Source organism: Nothobranchius furzeri, chromosome 1 (assembly GCF_043380555.1).
Source record: "Nothobranchius furzeri strain GRZ-AD chromosome 1, NfurGRZ-RIMD1, whole genome shotgun sequence".
Taxonomy (NCBI): domain Eukaryota; kingdom Metazoa; phylum Chordata; class Actinopteri; order Cyprinodontiformes; family Nothobranchiidae; genus Nothobranchius; species Nothobranchius furzeri.
Window position 1 is genome coordinate 62,433,600 of NC_091741.1, and position 16,376 is coordinate 62,449,975.

General features: G+C 40.7%; 1 protein-coding gene across 1 annotated transcript in view; it reads right to left on the reverse strand.

Moving 5' to 3' along the window:
* Positions 1–732: 732 nt before the first annotated feature.
* The window catches only part of mpped1 (metallophosphoesterase domain containing 1), a 158,745-nt gene continuing 143,101 nt past the window's right edge, over positions 733–16,376 (reverse strand). The window contains exon 7 of the mRNA XM_070549645.1: positions 733–872. The gene's annotated coding sequence lies outside the window, so the exon portion shown is untranslated. The remainder of the gene's footprint in view (positions 873–16,376) is intronic.

Sequence of the window (16,376 nt, forward strand, 5' to 3'; positions counted from 1 at the left end):
TGTACTTTTTAAATAACTCTAACTTACTCAATTTTCAACCGATTTTCAAAAGATTTGATTTATTATAAACGCCAGAGATGTGTCTATGAAATAGGATGGGTTTGGCCCAGAAATACCTGTTATTTCACTCCACAAAGCATTTAACCTTTCATATATAACACATTTAATTGTAAGCTACAGTAACTTGAAGTATACATAGCCTATTATTATACTATATAGATCTAACTATATCTATATGTATATTCCTGATTTGTGAAATAGGATTTGTTTAGAGATGAGATTTCCAGGTTATTTTGAGGTAAAGCCCACATTAACAGAACACTGATACAAAATGTGCACCCCAACAAATAAGACAACCGAGACCCAAATCACATCTGTCAGCCAGAACGGCCCAACAATAAAATTTAAACCAGCAAATTATTTTGTATTTTCACTATTTCTTAACTTTTGTTTTCTTATGTATTGACATTCATTTAATAATTATAAGCTCTTTGGAAATGCTTTCTGAAAAAGTTAGGAAATAATCAAAAGATAGATTAGGTTAATAAATATGATGGATTACAGTAATAAATATGTTAGATGGATAATGGATTGATCTTGTGAAGGAGATTTTTAACATTCATAAAACCAGATAAACAATGTATAGAAAAAGGTAGCAGCAGCAATGGAACAGCAGTTTCTAATTATTTTATTTACATAAAAACAATTAACAGACTGAATAATGAACAAGAATAGGTTTTCTTTGCAACAGTTACAGATGAAAGGTGATCCCACGTTGTCTCGATTTGTCACAGCGGAGATTCGAGCATCCGTAGGCTGCACAAAGTCAGGCATGTTGACCCTCAAGCTTCACAATTAACAAAGGTGTATTTCTGCAAACATAAATCCAGAAATGTCCTGTTTTAATATATCTTAATATAAGTTTTGTGTAACAAACCAAGATGCTTAAAACTCACAGGCAATTTAGCATTAATTTACTTAAAATAAAACAAGCAACTCCCACTGAGGTAAATAGTCAACTTTGTTTTGCCAAGCAGTGCACCCACCGTAGCCTCGTCCTCTCTAAGCCAAGTTAGACAGCTAATAAATACAAAAACATCCACAAACACAGCCATTTACACAACAATTGGGCTGTCTTAACGTTGTTATTGGTTTTGTAGAACCGCATAAAATATCGATTGTGGTCTCAACCTGAATAACATGCAGATAGTGATGGGAAAAAATGAAGCGAGGCACCGAAGCGTGTGTCGAGCAAAAGTGGGCGTGCCAAATGAAGCCCTGCTTCAAGGCTTGTGGTCGGTCTGTAGAACACCTTACTTGCAGCCTTCTGAGGTGAGCCAAAGGTTACATTTACTTTTAGGACACACTTGGGAGTAGGTTAAAATTTGGGTGTTTGTTTGAATGAGTTGTTAATGATGGACTCTTGGTGTGGGCACTTTATTCTGCAGTCACAGAATCTAGGTTTAACACCAACAATCCAACTTTTACAGATGGAGCCTGCAAGAAAAAAGAAGTCCAGCAGTGTGGCAATATTTTGAGTTGGTCGCTCTTAATAAGGTGAAGAATGTGTGAATTAACTGAGGGATATACTCTTGCATTGGCTTATAGCTCCGCATCACAGCAAAAAAAATTATCATTTTTTATATATATAAATTATAAATTGTCTATCTGAGGTCATAGTTTTAGCAGATGTTTGGTTGTTACAGATTGTTTGAAAGTCTGTCTTTTAGCAGAAGTAGATTTCCTTAAACAGAAAAGCTCTCTATTAACTTTGTATCAGTGATACTTTACCATACAATAGCAACTGGAAATAGAATGTGTTCATTAACAGTAACTTGTGGCTCAATTTTACAATGTTTCAGAAAGCTGTTGTGTTCTTATTTAAAATATCCACAAAGGCAGCAAGAATCAAACAAACAATAATTGTAACCCTGCTAGCAAATGTGCCTTTCAGTAGAATAGCACTGGTAAAAGCCAATTGTGACATGGTGAATGTTGAAGGCCTGAGCAGGGTTTGAACACTCCACCTCTGGCATGAGAGTCAGGCGCGCTTACCAGTCAGCCAAAGGAATGATTTTGTGGACTGGTAACCAGGGCGTCTTATAAATTGGAGGTGTCAGTGATGGGATGCCCATACTGTCACATCTTTTTATATTAATGTTATTTCATATTAAAGGTGAAGTGCATGGTGTGTGATAAGGAGCTGACTTACAGCAACAACACATCTGGCATGCTTCGCCATTATAGAGCATTACATGACCATCCTGGCCCTGCAGCAGGTCCTGCCAACCAGCCAGCTACCACCCAAGGTATTGAAAGTAGTTTTTTTCTTATAGGTTTCATAGGCTAACCCCTTACCTATTATTTAATTAGATTCCAGAAAATCAATGCTGGATAACACTGTGGTCAACATGGTAATCAAGGATTCCCATCCATTCTCTATTGTGGAGGTGATGCAAGTTGTGGATCCCAGCTACATTCTACCGAGTAGAAAGTGCGTCAACAGAGTCTAGCTGTTCATTTCTAATGTATAGTCTCATACTAATTGTATTTTTATTTCATCCTTAGACTCTGAAGGAAATGGTGGAGGAAAGATACAAGGAGGCAAGAGAAAAGGCAAAAGTCCAGCTGCAAAAGGTGGTGGCTGTTAGCCTCACTTCTGACATGTGGACCTCCATTAATATGGATGCCTACCTTGCAGTGACCTGCCACTTCATAGAAGAAGACACACTGCACACTACCTTACTTGGTGTTCATCATTTCCCAGTGGTCCACACAGCTGAAAACTTGGCTGATGGGCATATTAAGATGATGGAGTGGGGAATTGTTAACAAAGTAAAATGCCTTATTACAGATGGGACATCAAACATGCTTGCCTGTGTAAGAAAACTGAACATAAGGCACACATTTTGCATTGCCCATGCCATTAATCTCATTGTCCGAAAATCATGTGATGACGTTGATGGGCTAAATGACTTGGGAGCTAAATGTAGACGGCTCGTAACATATTTCAGGACAAGCACCACAGCAAAGGAGCGATTGTTCCAGGTGCAGGAACAAATGGGAAGGCAGCCCCTTAAAATGATTGTGGAAGTTGACAGTACATTCCAAATGTTTCAACACGTGTACAAACTGAGAGCCAGTGGGGGCTGCCCTGGCCTCCTTACCAACAGAAACACCCCCACTGACAGCACCGGAGTATGACATCATTAAGGACACCTAAAGCTTGGTTTACACTTGACGCATTCACTTTCCGCTTGGTGATGCGGCTCGCGGATGGTGCGCGCTTCACAACTCGCAGCGTTTATGGTTCATGCGGCTCGTCTCTGCGGTGAGCCAATATTCTCCCAAACTGAATGGGGCAGCATGGAGCTCTACGGCATGCATCCAACATTACACCATAGTAGAAGTAAAAATTACTGTTGTTTACAACATGGCATTCCAGCATTTTTAATAGCGTCCTCGTCTTTTCCGACAGTGCGAGCTATTTCTCTCCAAGAATTATTAACAACATGTTGATCACGGTGATATTTGAGAGTTGAATCATATAAATGTCTGTATTTACGAACTTCTGCCATACTAGTTCTTGCCAGTCCGCCATGTTTTTCCTCGTTTGACCGTCCGCGTGGTTAGAAAATTTCCTAGGTGCGCGGTGCGGAAAGTTTGGGCCATGCAGAGGTGTGGTGGAGGGGCGTGGTTGTTAAAATGACGCAATTTTGCAGCGCGGAGCCGTGCGAACCTCACGGACGCGTCAAGCATGAACCAACCTTTATGCATTCTTGCCAAGCAACAGTGGAGCTCTCATCTGAGAAGAGGGTGTTGGCATCAAAAGTAATACCTCTGATGGCAATGGTTCATCATGCTATTGGAACCAAAACTCTGACTTTGAGTACCAACATGGCAAAGCAGCTGGGCGAAAACATGGTGAAAAGACCATATACATCACTTGGGGTCTGTTAGTGTTTTGACACTACCAACACTGCTGGATCCCAGGTTTAAAAAACTTGCCTTTGTGAGTCCTACAAAAGCACAAGAAGCAGTGACACATTTAAAAAATGAATGTGTTGTCCTGATGAGACAGACTGCTACAGCGGCACCCCCAGGCGTTGCACAAAGGGAGAACAATACACCCAATTTCGTTGTATCTACATACTTTGTAGCACTGTGAAATGATAGACTGTCGTAATACATTAAATCATCCAGCAGTGTCTTGAAGCACTTAGGTGAGGCCTCGAGTGGTGAGCCATTTAGTAACACAATTGTACGAGTTGAGCAACGCCTCGCCTGGAAAACAGACAAGAGCAGACGGACGCAGCAGGGGGAGTTTACTGAAAGCCGGCGTTTAAGTCGGACAGATTTCCCTACATGTGTAGCTCGCGGGTGATGATGGATGAAGATATCGCGTTAGAGTTCATACTTGTTTAATTATTTATTTTAATTCTGGTGCCTGTTAGCAACTGAAACACTTCCTCACATGCTTGTGGATATCATATATTGTACACGAAGGATATCATATATTGTATATGGAGACATGACCGTAATAATAAGTAAAGGTTATCAGCTGTAGCTTCAGTGTGCTCATAGGAAACGTGACAAAAGAACACAAACCACATTCCTCTTTATGGCCTATATAGTTGTCATCATCAACATAACATGATTTAAAGAATACACGTGACCAACTAACATTTTGCATTCAACCACCGGATGATTGGATCAGAATGTGAACCAATCAGGTCTTAGATCAGGTGAGACCCAGGTGTTTCCTGTCATGCCCTAGGTTTTGCAGCCGGTGGAGAGCAACTGCAGCGCCATGCTCCAAAATCTGCGGCTGCCTTGATCTCACGAGGTTATCGTTGCCTACGTAGGCATGACGTCAGAGCAAGTCGGCGTCAAGTGGGACACAAATCTAACCGGCATGCACTGCACTCCGATCACCTGTGATCTAATCTGCGCAGAACTGGCTCATCTCGAACAAGCCCAAAGTGTAGGAAAGCCCCATTGTTTCATGGGGCTTCATTTTTCTCATCACTACATGCAGATAGCCTAGGCGGGACACATGGTTCACAATTAAGCCATTTTCAAAAGCGTTACTTTCAACATGTGCAAGTTGTCTCAAGTCCATGTGTTCTACGGTTTGTAATAAGACAAACTGCTTGTAAGTCCGTTAATATTTTATCAAGTTAAGGGTGTTTAAGCTAATCAAATGGTAAATGGCCTGTATTTGATATAGCTTCTTCTAGAGTCCTGGAACCCCTCAAGGTTCACCCATTCACACACACATTCACACACTGGTGGGGATGAGCTACAATGTAGCCACAGCTGCCCTGGGGTGCACTGACAGAGGCGAGGCTGCCGAGCACTGGCGCGACCGGTCCCTCCGACCACCACCAGCAGGCAACGTGGGTTAAGTGTCTTGCCCAAGGACACAACGACAGTGACAGACTGAGTGGGTCTCGAACCTGCAACCTTTCGATTACGGGGCGAGCACTTAACTCCTGTGCCACCATCGCCCCACTCACCTTTCAGCTGCTACTATTGAGTGGTCTGTTGTCTGAGGTAAGATGGCCGCCGTTTAGCTACGCCCTCGACTCCCGCTTTCGCCATCTAGTGTTTATATACATATCTATGGCCGTCATGGTTCCGAACATAAACATGACTGTGTAGTAAAAGTTTTGCCACATTTAGTCAAATAAACGATAGCGACACGTTACTATTTAATCCAGGGTAGAAGCATTGAATGTTTTAATGAATAAGGGATACAGCAGTGGTCATTTATTGTTTATCTACAGAACTTTTTATTTGTTTAAATGTTCCTGGGGGACCTTTCCATTCACAATATGGCTGCAAACAAGATGTTTATTCTACTAATTTTATACTCTGTGCCCTCCCCTCACAGTTGAGCTAATAAACAATTATCCCTCTTGTGATCATCTTGACTCATTACAACATTGTAATAAGTAATTCCTGTTCATCTTGAAAAAGTTCAAGAGATCAATCCATCAGAATGAGACTACATGACAATAAATTAGCTTCAAGACCTTTTGATTAAAAAAAAAGAAAAAAAGAAGAAGAAAAAAGTAGTTTTTTTATTCTCTTGGCCACATGTGTTAGAAGGACAAAATAAAGGTTGGGACCAGAACATTTAAAGACCCATGGCATGTAGAATGTGGAAGCTCTATATAAAGCATGTATAAATCACACAAGAGACATGTTGGAGCCACACACACCTCTACTTGCAGAACATGGAACCATCTACAAGAATCAAGAACTACTTCTAGACAATAGAAGTTGGCACTGGTTTTCATAACAACAAAATCCAGTTACAGATAGAGTAGCTTAAAGAGGTCACTGTCAGATCTCATTCTCACCTGCAGTCACTGCTGTCACCAGGGCGTCAAGATCGTTTTGTTCCTACTGCTAGGAATTTTGTCAACATACACACGGTTTCACCCAATGCTGAAAACACACTCCAGCTTTCTCCCACAGTCCAAAAATATAACTGTCAGGTTGATTGGTCTCTCCAAATTGTCCTTAGGTGTGAGTGTGTGCGCATGGCTGTGTGTCTCTGTGTTGCCCTGTGATAGACTGGCAAACTGTCCAGGCTGTACCCCGCCTGTTTGCCTAAAGACAGCTGGAGTTAGGCACCAACCCCCTGTGACCCTGCGTGAAAATGCAGGTTAGGAAGATGGATGGATGTTCAGCTATCTTCCAGAAGATGGCAGCAGACACATAGTTAAAACCCTGGAAAAGTGCTCTGAAGGTGTGGAGACTGATCCGAGTTGCAGCTGTTAGAGCAGACATGTTTTTATGTCGCATACTCAATAGCAGTCTGAAGATGAGGCAAATCAAGAAGAAACGGATCATCTGGTAGGATGTGTAGGTTTATCATTTGGCACCACCAAAGGGTGTAGAGCTTCAGGCATTGATGAAGCCCAACAGATGTCACCCCATCATCTATTTCCACACAGCTCCTCTTTTCTACTCATGTCTCCCTCTCACTATGTTATTCATGAAGATACTTTATGCTGAAGAGCTGGTGTTTTTAGGAATACTGCAGTAAATTACCAAAGCATTCCAATTAGTCAGTGCTTGAAGTGGAAGAAAATAAGTTGCAACTCAGTAGGCACAGATCAAATAAGCATTCTCTTTCAACAATGGAAGACACCTTTTGCAGATTGCCTTTTTCTGGATGCAAACTCACCAATGAGGTCATCTGATGAGTTTGCCTGGGCAACATATGGAGAAATGCCTGAATTTGGTGGTGAACAGTAAAAATCATAAATTGGACTACTTTTGTCCAAAATGAAACCATATCACAGAAAGCATGATTATTTTTTGCAGATGATACAGGATCAAAAACTGGTTTGCATTGAAGTCAATGGGACGTTTTTGCCCTCTAATGGTTCGAGTGTATAGTCAATTTTAAATATGTTGCAAAAAATTCTAAATTTTAGATATTTCATAACATAATCAAGACTGATCTGTACTAAACACCCCAGGCAAAAAAATGACTTTTTTAGAAAATAACTCAGTTTTTTTTTTCCCTCATAAATTACAGCAAAGACTTTGAGTGTTCAAAATGGCATTGCAAGGGTTAAAATCCTCAAAATGATTGAAATTTTTATGTTTGAGCAGGGCTGAAGTTGTTCAACAGATCTATGAAAAAGAAGCAAAAAAAAATGTATGTATACATTTTTTATAGCCACTTTTACAAGCGGACATTAATGTCTTCTAAAGTCTTAAGTGTATAGTGTTTTTTTTTCATAGTGTTCCCTTGGTCTATTTAAAAAATTCCAAATAGAATTTCAAAATTTGTCCAGAGAGAGGTTTTGCGACAAAATTTTGTACCATATGCACAAACGGTGGTGAAATGGTGTCAAAAAGAAAAACAAAAAACTGCCCAAATGAACAAAAATGTCCCTGATGAAGCCTGAGGGAATCAGGCGGATTACAGGTTTCTTTAAATGAGCAGGGACCTGACCAGAAACTCGGAAAGCTTCTTCGTAGAGTTAACTAGTTTGGTTAGCTCAGGCAAGGAAACAGGAGCAAAGATATTTAGGATGATGGGCCGGGCTGGAGTTGGAACAGGCAGACATAAAGCTAAAGGAGAGATGCTAGATCTAACCTTACTGACATTGCCCACAAAGAAAGACAGGAAGTTCTCACGGTCTTCATCAGAGTGAATGGAGGCTAAAGGAGAGGCAGGAGAGACAATACTGCTGATGGCGATAAACAACACCTTGGGATTCCTTTTGCTCTGGGACACCAGGTGGGAGAAACAGACAACCCTCACATCTCTGACTGCATGGGTCAGAAGATGCAGCAGATGGACACGGAGACAAGATTTCTTCCACATTTTTTCTGCACAGCGCTTTAGACTGCGAGTACTAGTACTAACTAGTAAAGACAACACAACACAGACAGAAGAGTTTGTCCTTACAAGGTCATTGTCTGTCTAAATGACAGAAATGTGTCTTGGCTCTCAGTTCTACAGTAATCCTGCTTGATGAACTCACACTGCGTAAAGCTCAAGCACTGATTTAAAGAACTCGCTTCATTTTTGTCCTGCTAATGTCACCTTCATAGTCAATCTAAACTGCAGGTATAAGAACACTGTAACACTAGACAGCTCCATTCCCTCTCCTGAGGTAGGAGGCCCTCCTGTGGGCTATGCTCTGAGGATGTGGTTAGCAGTGATAATTGGACAGTGTGATATCTATAATAAGACTCAATGCCAGAAGCTTCACTTGGGACCACTGCACTGGATTACACCATGGAAGGATGTAGGACAAGACAACTGAGACATTACTTTGATTATGAGCCACCTAAATAGGTAGACGTGGGCTGTACTGTGTGTGGGCCAAGTTTTTGTCTGTTTGTTCCACTCCATTGTTTATTGCATGTATGCTTTTTCATTTTGAAACTACATTCCTGTTGTTTATCATGGCAGTTCTCCAAAAGTTGGGTCTGTGCATAATAATGTCTAAAAGTAAAATCCCTGCTTCGTTTCTTAGGTATACCATTTGCATTCCTCAAAGATTTCCATCCTGAAAACCAGAACTCCACCCACCTGATGCAACCCCACGCGTCACCCAGCTTCTCTAACCTCCACAGAGCCCACTGGGGCAACTGACAATGTTACGATGTTTTATATTTAAAATAGGTTTCAGCCAGTTCCGTTTTTCTGCGACTGACTAGATTTAAATCTGCTCATTTTAGTGATGGTTATCTATGGTCAGAAGGAACGGTGCAAACCCAGATGCAGGTTTAGTTGAGCTGCTCTAGCCAACAGGAAGTGGACCTGAGAGTGGAGATAGGGACTTTAGTCAGACACCTGAGCTGCACTAGAGTGACAGACGTGAGGTGAACAAAGCAACTCGATCGATCTAATGACCTCAAACGGATGGGTGGAGCAGCTGTGTGTGATCAGATGTATCAGAACCGCATTGATGCACAAAGAGAACCTGATTGATCTTGCTTGATCCAGATGTCCTGTAGTTGCTTGTTGTGGTTCAGATATGGTAAAAATGTCAAATGGTGTCGTGCTGCTAAGACATTTCTGTATAATTTGCCATGCTTAGTGTTTAAAGGGGGACTGAACAGTTTTGGCTTGCTTTAACCAGCTCAGAGGACTAGTGGAGCGTTCGTTGGGAGTTCGGAGTTCAAGTCCCGGTCGGGTCATGCCAAAGACTTTATAAAAATGGGACCAATGCCTCCCTGATTGACACTCAGCTTTAAGAGGTTGGAAATAGTTCTTGAGCGCGGCCGTGTCTGCCGCTCACCGCTCCCCAGAGGGATAGGTCAAACGCGAAAGAGGATTTTCACCACACCACATCAGTGTGTGTGACGATGAGACTTTAATCTTTTAGCACCCCCTTGTGTCCGTTTGTAGAACCAAAACCAAATCTCTATGTGCTTTTGTCTATTTAACACCTTAAATGTGCAGTATGTAAGATTATAGTGAGAATTTCACAGTGAGAAAATCCAGTAAGAGTCTAATGTTTCAGCCATTTTGGATGGAAGGTTCTACTGAAACGTGTTTCATATCCAGCTGCAGGGATTGTCAGTTTTTCTCCTTTCAAAGCAAAGGAAGAAGGGACGTAACTACTGTTTACCATAAGTGAGTGTGGGGTTGTCATGCCTCCTGCGAGTTCTTTAAAGTGATTGCAGTAACCACATTTCACCACACGGTGTCATTTTAATTTCATTTCTACATAACGCATCTTTAATCTAAAAACTGAAACATCCCCCCAGCCTTTATTAGTGTCTACAGAAGTGATTCATCACAAAATGAAACATATCAGATGTGTTAATGATCTAAAACATGTAGGAAACATGCTGGAAGCAGACTGCAGCAAAAGGTAGTCCCAATAGGGTGAAGTTGCAAGTGGAATATTTTGGCCACGGGGGGCGATAGGGGCTGGGTGGCCTTTCATCAACCCTGTAAAGGGTCATTTTAGCACATCCTGGCTCAAGAAAATGATTTAAAATTTTGAAAAAGTTATAAAGTATCTGTTTAAGATGAGAACTACAGTAGAGTGCTTCTCCAGGGTTCACTAGTTGTTGTGCGACACACACACACATACTCGTTGGTATATCTATACTTGTAAGGATCCATCATTGACTTCCATTCATTTTAGTGACTCCACTCACCCATACCCTAACCAAAACCAGTGGGGTTATTTTCCTAACCATAACCTAAACTAATCTAAATTAAAAGTGAATTCACACTAAACTTCTAAAACCAAGTTTTAGGGTGTCCTGTATTGTGTGGAAGTCTAAGTTAAAGTTTGTCCACTTAAATACATAAAAAACAAGTACACACACACACACACACACACACACACACACACACACACACACACACACGGTTGAGTGTTTTAGGGAACTAAACAGCACACATCAAATGAGGGAATATTCATTTTAATATTTAGAGGTTTGTAAAATAAACTCTGGGCTGAATTTAGAATTAAAGCCTAAACAAACATAGTGGTTTATTTAATCTTCAGTCTTTTTAGTTGGCAAATAGAAATTCCTTTGGCTCTTAGTTTAGTGCCAGAACAACAGAACAGGTTTCCACTTGGATCAAGCCAGAAGGCAAAGATAAAATATTCTGTACATAAATCCTGAGAGGTGGGTGCTCCAAAGGAGACTATGGTGGAGTAGAGAAGGTGGGTTGGTCAGCCAGCTGATGGGAGGAGCTCCTCCACTGATTTGTTGGTGCTCGAACATCCAGGAGGTCTCAGTCTCACTGGTAGTTTGAGGCCTCCATCATCCAGCATCAGAAAGAGTTCAGATGAACTGATTTAGACCAAAAGCTGCAAAAGATAAAAAGGCTGCATGGTGGCGCAGTTGTTATCACTGTTGCCTCACAGCAAGAAGGTTGCAGGTTCAAAACCCGGCTGTGGTCTTTCTGCATGGAGTTGTATGTTCTCATGTGTGTGTGGGTTTCCTCCAGGTACTCAGGTTACTCCCACAGATCACAACATGCCCTATAGGTTGACAATTGTTGGTCGCTTTGGATAAAAGCATTTTCCAAATAAATAAACAAAGAAAAGACCACGACGGGTATTAGTGGAAACTTCTCTCCTGGTTTTTAACTTTGGACAGGACAACAATCTTAAAATGATGTTCAGCTAAACGTTTTTTAAGCTGAGATAAACAATTATGTGATGTTACAGATGTACTAAGAGGACAACAAAACTTTGAGTTTAATGAGTTTTCTCATCATTTCTCCCTTACATGGTTCTTTTTATCTGTTCCATCTAGATTCTTCTAAACCAAACTCTCAAAAACGAGACTTGACTATATCTCTTAAAGGGAATGGTGGTGAACGTTTATCCGAACATGTGTCTGTGTTTTTTGAAGTATCTGGGTGCATTTCTAGAAAAGTGTGTAAAATAGTGCTTCTCAGTGACACACATGTTTATTGTATCCTCATGTTGTTCCCACTTTGGGTGGTGTGGTGGAGGACATCCTGTTTGTTCGCCTTCTCAGCTGCTATAGTAAATCTCTTAATGTGGAAAGCCAGAGATGTGAGATCCAATGTTGTTGATGCCAACAGCCTTCACGGTCATCTGATACAGAATCTATTTCCTGGGGTCGTGGGTAGCGTTAGGATCATGTAAAGTGAGGTTAGGGCGTGATAAAGCATAATGTGCATTATTCAGAGTTAGGTGAATGACTGCAATGACCTAGCTTTGTGTGTGTGTGTGTGTGTGTGTGTGTGTGTGTGTGTGTGTGTGTGTGTGTGTGTGTGTGTGTGTGTGTGTGTGAGTTTGGTCACTTTCTGAAGGCTTGTCTCAGAGGAGCAGCTGTGCCTGTTAATGAATGATGCACACGCTCCTATAATGAAGTACCAGTCACAGCTGTTTACCCGGTGCACTTGCCTCACTTATCAATATGCAATTAAGAACATTCACAAACATACATGCACAAATTAATGTAGCACTTTTACCAGAGTAGTCATGCAAGGCTCAGATGAAAGATGTTCCTAAACTGCTTATTAACTCCATCTGTGTCTTTTCACAATACTGTCACTGTGGCTTAAAATCTGATGAGATACACCGAACATAAGACTTAAAACATGAAACACAAGGGAATTTGGTTTGAGTCATCTCAGCTAAAACATTTCAAGACAAGCAGCAAATAAAGAAAACAGTAGCAAACGTTTTTATTTACTTATTTTTTCAGAGGATAAAGCCCCTTGAGATGAAACATCTAGTTTTGAGATATTTAAAGACAGCAAGTATTTAAGGGAAAAATATGAAAAATTCATAAATATAAACAAAACCATCCAAACCAGAGTAACTTAACATAACCCACATACATTCAACCGTACATACAATGCTCTACATGCTAACGGAATAAAGAATAATTCCAATTGTAGTTATAGTATGCAATGAACACATCTGATCTTCAGGTATAAACCTACAATTACAAACAGGTGAGACAAGCAAATAGACAGTATTCCTGTGCCTCAGGGTAGCAGAGCTGCAACAATGTGGGACAACGAATCGCCATGCTTTTCCTCCACAGACAAGTTATGTCAGCAGCAGGGATGTCACCCTGGAAACTACATGAGAGTATGGAAATCAGATAAACCACAACAATTCCCTTGGAAACATTTTTGATTTATTATTTTCAAAGGTCAACTTTATTTGTAGTGGTCTCTATAGAAGGAATGAATGCCTTTGAAGTGGTTTTCAGGGGAATAAAGCACCAGTGCACCTATTTGAAGAGTCAGTTTAGCTACCTGTAAATGATTTACTGTCTACACAAACAGGGTAGAAGCTACCTCTGTTGTTGCTTTAGTATGAGGATTGCTGTAAAGGCACTGACACCAGTCTGCTGGGTTCCTCATACAGCAAACTCTTTTCTGATTGGCTCAATGAACTGACCTGTACTGGAAAGTTTACTTTTTGAAGTGCCTTGAGACGACTCTTGCTGTGATTTGGTGCTTTATAAATAAACTGAGTTTAATTAAATATTTTTAAAATAGTAAATGGCCTGTATTTGATATAGTGCCTTCTAGAGCCCTGGAGCCCCCCAAGGTGCTTTACAACACAACCAGTCAGTCATTCACCCATTCACACACACTTCCACGCTCTGGTGGGGATGAGCTACATTGTAGTCACAGCTGCCCTGGGGTGCACTGACAGAGACAGACAGACATTAATGTAACAACTGCATAACAATCAGTTTTATTTTACTATGTAGATTTATAAAATAAAACTATTCATATGAAATTAAATTGGCCCTTGTCACCTGAGGACCCTCCACCTGAGGGTGGTATGAGAATATAGGAGAGGATGTGGCAGGTTTTTGATGAAGGTACTAATCTTAATACTCCATCTGGATGCTTCAAAGCAAAATCTCCTGCATTAGCTTCAGATAACAAATAGACGATGAAACTCTAGAATTTGAAAAGCCTGACAGATCTACGTCATGCTGTCACTTAACATTAATTCATCTTGACTCATGACGGGGAAGGCTGTTGTTGGTCTAGTGTCCAAGAAACAGCATTGAACGTCTCAGCTAGTAGAAGCTTACTGTTAGCATTAACAACTCCACCACACAGCAGAACTCCTTCAAGCTTGAGTTATTTGTAACATCAATGTTGCAGAGCAAATTGAGTCAGTACAGAGTCACGTTGCTTTTATCCAATCTGAGGCAAGATGTCCTGATGTCCTCAAATAAGCACATCTAAGCTTTTCCCCCCCTCAGTACGACTTGCAAGGCATTCATTCCCACTAGAGACCAATGCAATTGTATTGGTAAAACTGGTGTCCCACACCTTTAAGCCATTTCTCCCTGCTTTCTTGATTATGTTGAAGCAACACCTGTGAATGCGTCTGAATGAGCTGAAAGACATTGTACATAAATATTTTAAAGCCGTACTTGTCATCAAGAAATGTCACAAACTCTGTATCTGTCTGAATACTTCTTCAAATATGCACACATGCTCTGTGATTGACATCTGTAGATTAGATGTCAATCACTATTGGCTATGCTGAGTGGCGGTCAGTTCAAATTGGATGGGGCTCTACAGAAGTGGTTCCTGACCTGGGGGTCCCGACCCCCACAAGGGGGCGCCAAAGCCTCTCAGTGGGTCGTCAGGACCTCTCCGCTTTAAGGGGTTAAAACTTCATTTATTACTTGTTTATAGCCTACATTTTGCTCACATTTTTTTCATGAGTGAAAAGTTTACTGATATTAAGACAGGAAATAATCAGTACAGTAAAAGTAACACACTTTTAAGAACATTTTGCTCAGCTGACTGTTTTATTTTCAAGTGTCAAAAGTTCATTAAAGATAGGACTGGTTGATTAATCACAGCGTTTACAGTAAATAATCTAGTATAAACAGTAATATACACATTTAAGTACATTTTGTTCAGTGTATTTTTTATGTGTCAAACGTTTATTGAAAGGAATGATTGTTTATCAGTGTTTACAAGAAACAATGTGTTCAGAAAAGTAATACAAACTGTCAAGCACATTATGCTCTGTTTGGTTTTGTTAATGACTTTGTTCTGTACTGGAGCCTACTATTACTGTTATCTATTGAATCAAAGCATATTAAAATGTGCTTGAACAATTTTATCATTTCTTAATAATGTTTGTACTGGAAGAGAGAATGGGAGGGGGTCGTCAAACATTTTACTGGTAAAAAACGGGGTCCCTTGGGAAAAAGGTTGGGAACCACTGCTCTACAGGATGGGGGTCAGGCTCCGTAAAAAGAAAAAATGACTACATCATATCACAGTGCATGGCAAAACTATCACTCTTACAGATATCTAATAAAATCATATGTTATCCCTGAAAGGGGAGAAACTCCAGATTGCTGCTTTCAGGTCAGAAGTGGTTTGATGTGAATTTGTGACAGCAGCCTGCGACGAGTTGAATGAGGTGTTTTTGATTGGTCTTTGGGCCATTTTTGCTGATCTCTGATCACCTAAGAGAGTAACAGTCAAGCATAATGCAGGGATACCGAGTCACTCACAGTGCTGGCTGGATTAGCTCACAACAAGCTGGTGAAGAAAAATGAAAGAGCACGGGGCTAGGCGAGCAGACGGATGGGCGAGGGCTGTTGAGACACTCTGAGCATGGCTCGGTGCCAGGCCTCCAACCGTGCCAACAAGAACACAGCTGCCTAATAGAGCGCTGGCACCTCCCAAGTACATGGGAGTATTAAAAGAAAAAATAAGAAAACATTAGAAAAATTCAACAAATGTGTAAAGGCAGAAGGAATCATGGACTAAAAGACAAAAGATAAAAAAAGACTGAAGGAATCGTCAGGAGGAAGAGACAAAAGCAGAAAAACAGTGTGTGTGTGTGTGTGTGTGTGTGTGTGTGTGTGTGTGTGTGTGTGTGTGTGTGTGTGTGTGAGAGAGAGAGAGAGGTGAAATGGAGACTGAGATTGGATGATATCCCTCTGTCTCTGTTCATTAATACTGTATGATCTCTTCTCTCCATCCTTTGTGATTTTAACACATTTCTAATTAGCACCGACTCCTCCAAGTTGGAGGATTGGAGGAAGGAGATCAAGGGAATAGAATTGTATTTATATCTGTCTATAATAAATTCACTTCTGTTTGATCTCCTTTTTAACTCACTGGCTGTTGTGAATCCATTTTTCAATTTCCCTTGATTCTGGTAGGAGAAACTGGAGTAAATGCAGAAGTAGTTCATATAAGGAGGTTTCCTTAATAGGACAAATTAGATTAGACAAAGTTTGCCCCGACGTACGAGGAGAATGCTCTGGGATTCAAAAAGAAAGAGAACAAGTAGATAACATAAGCATAAACAGATGGGTTATTGTGTTTCAAAAGTCATTATTTACATTTTGGTTTGACTTCACTCTGTTCACCTGTT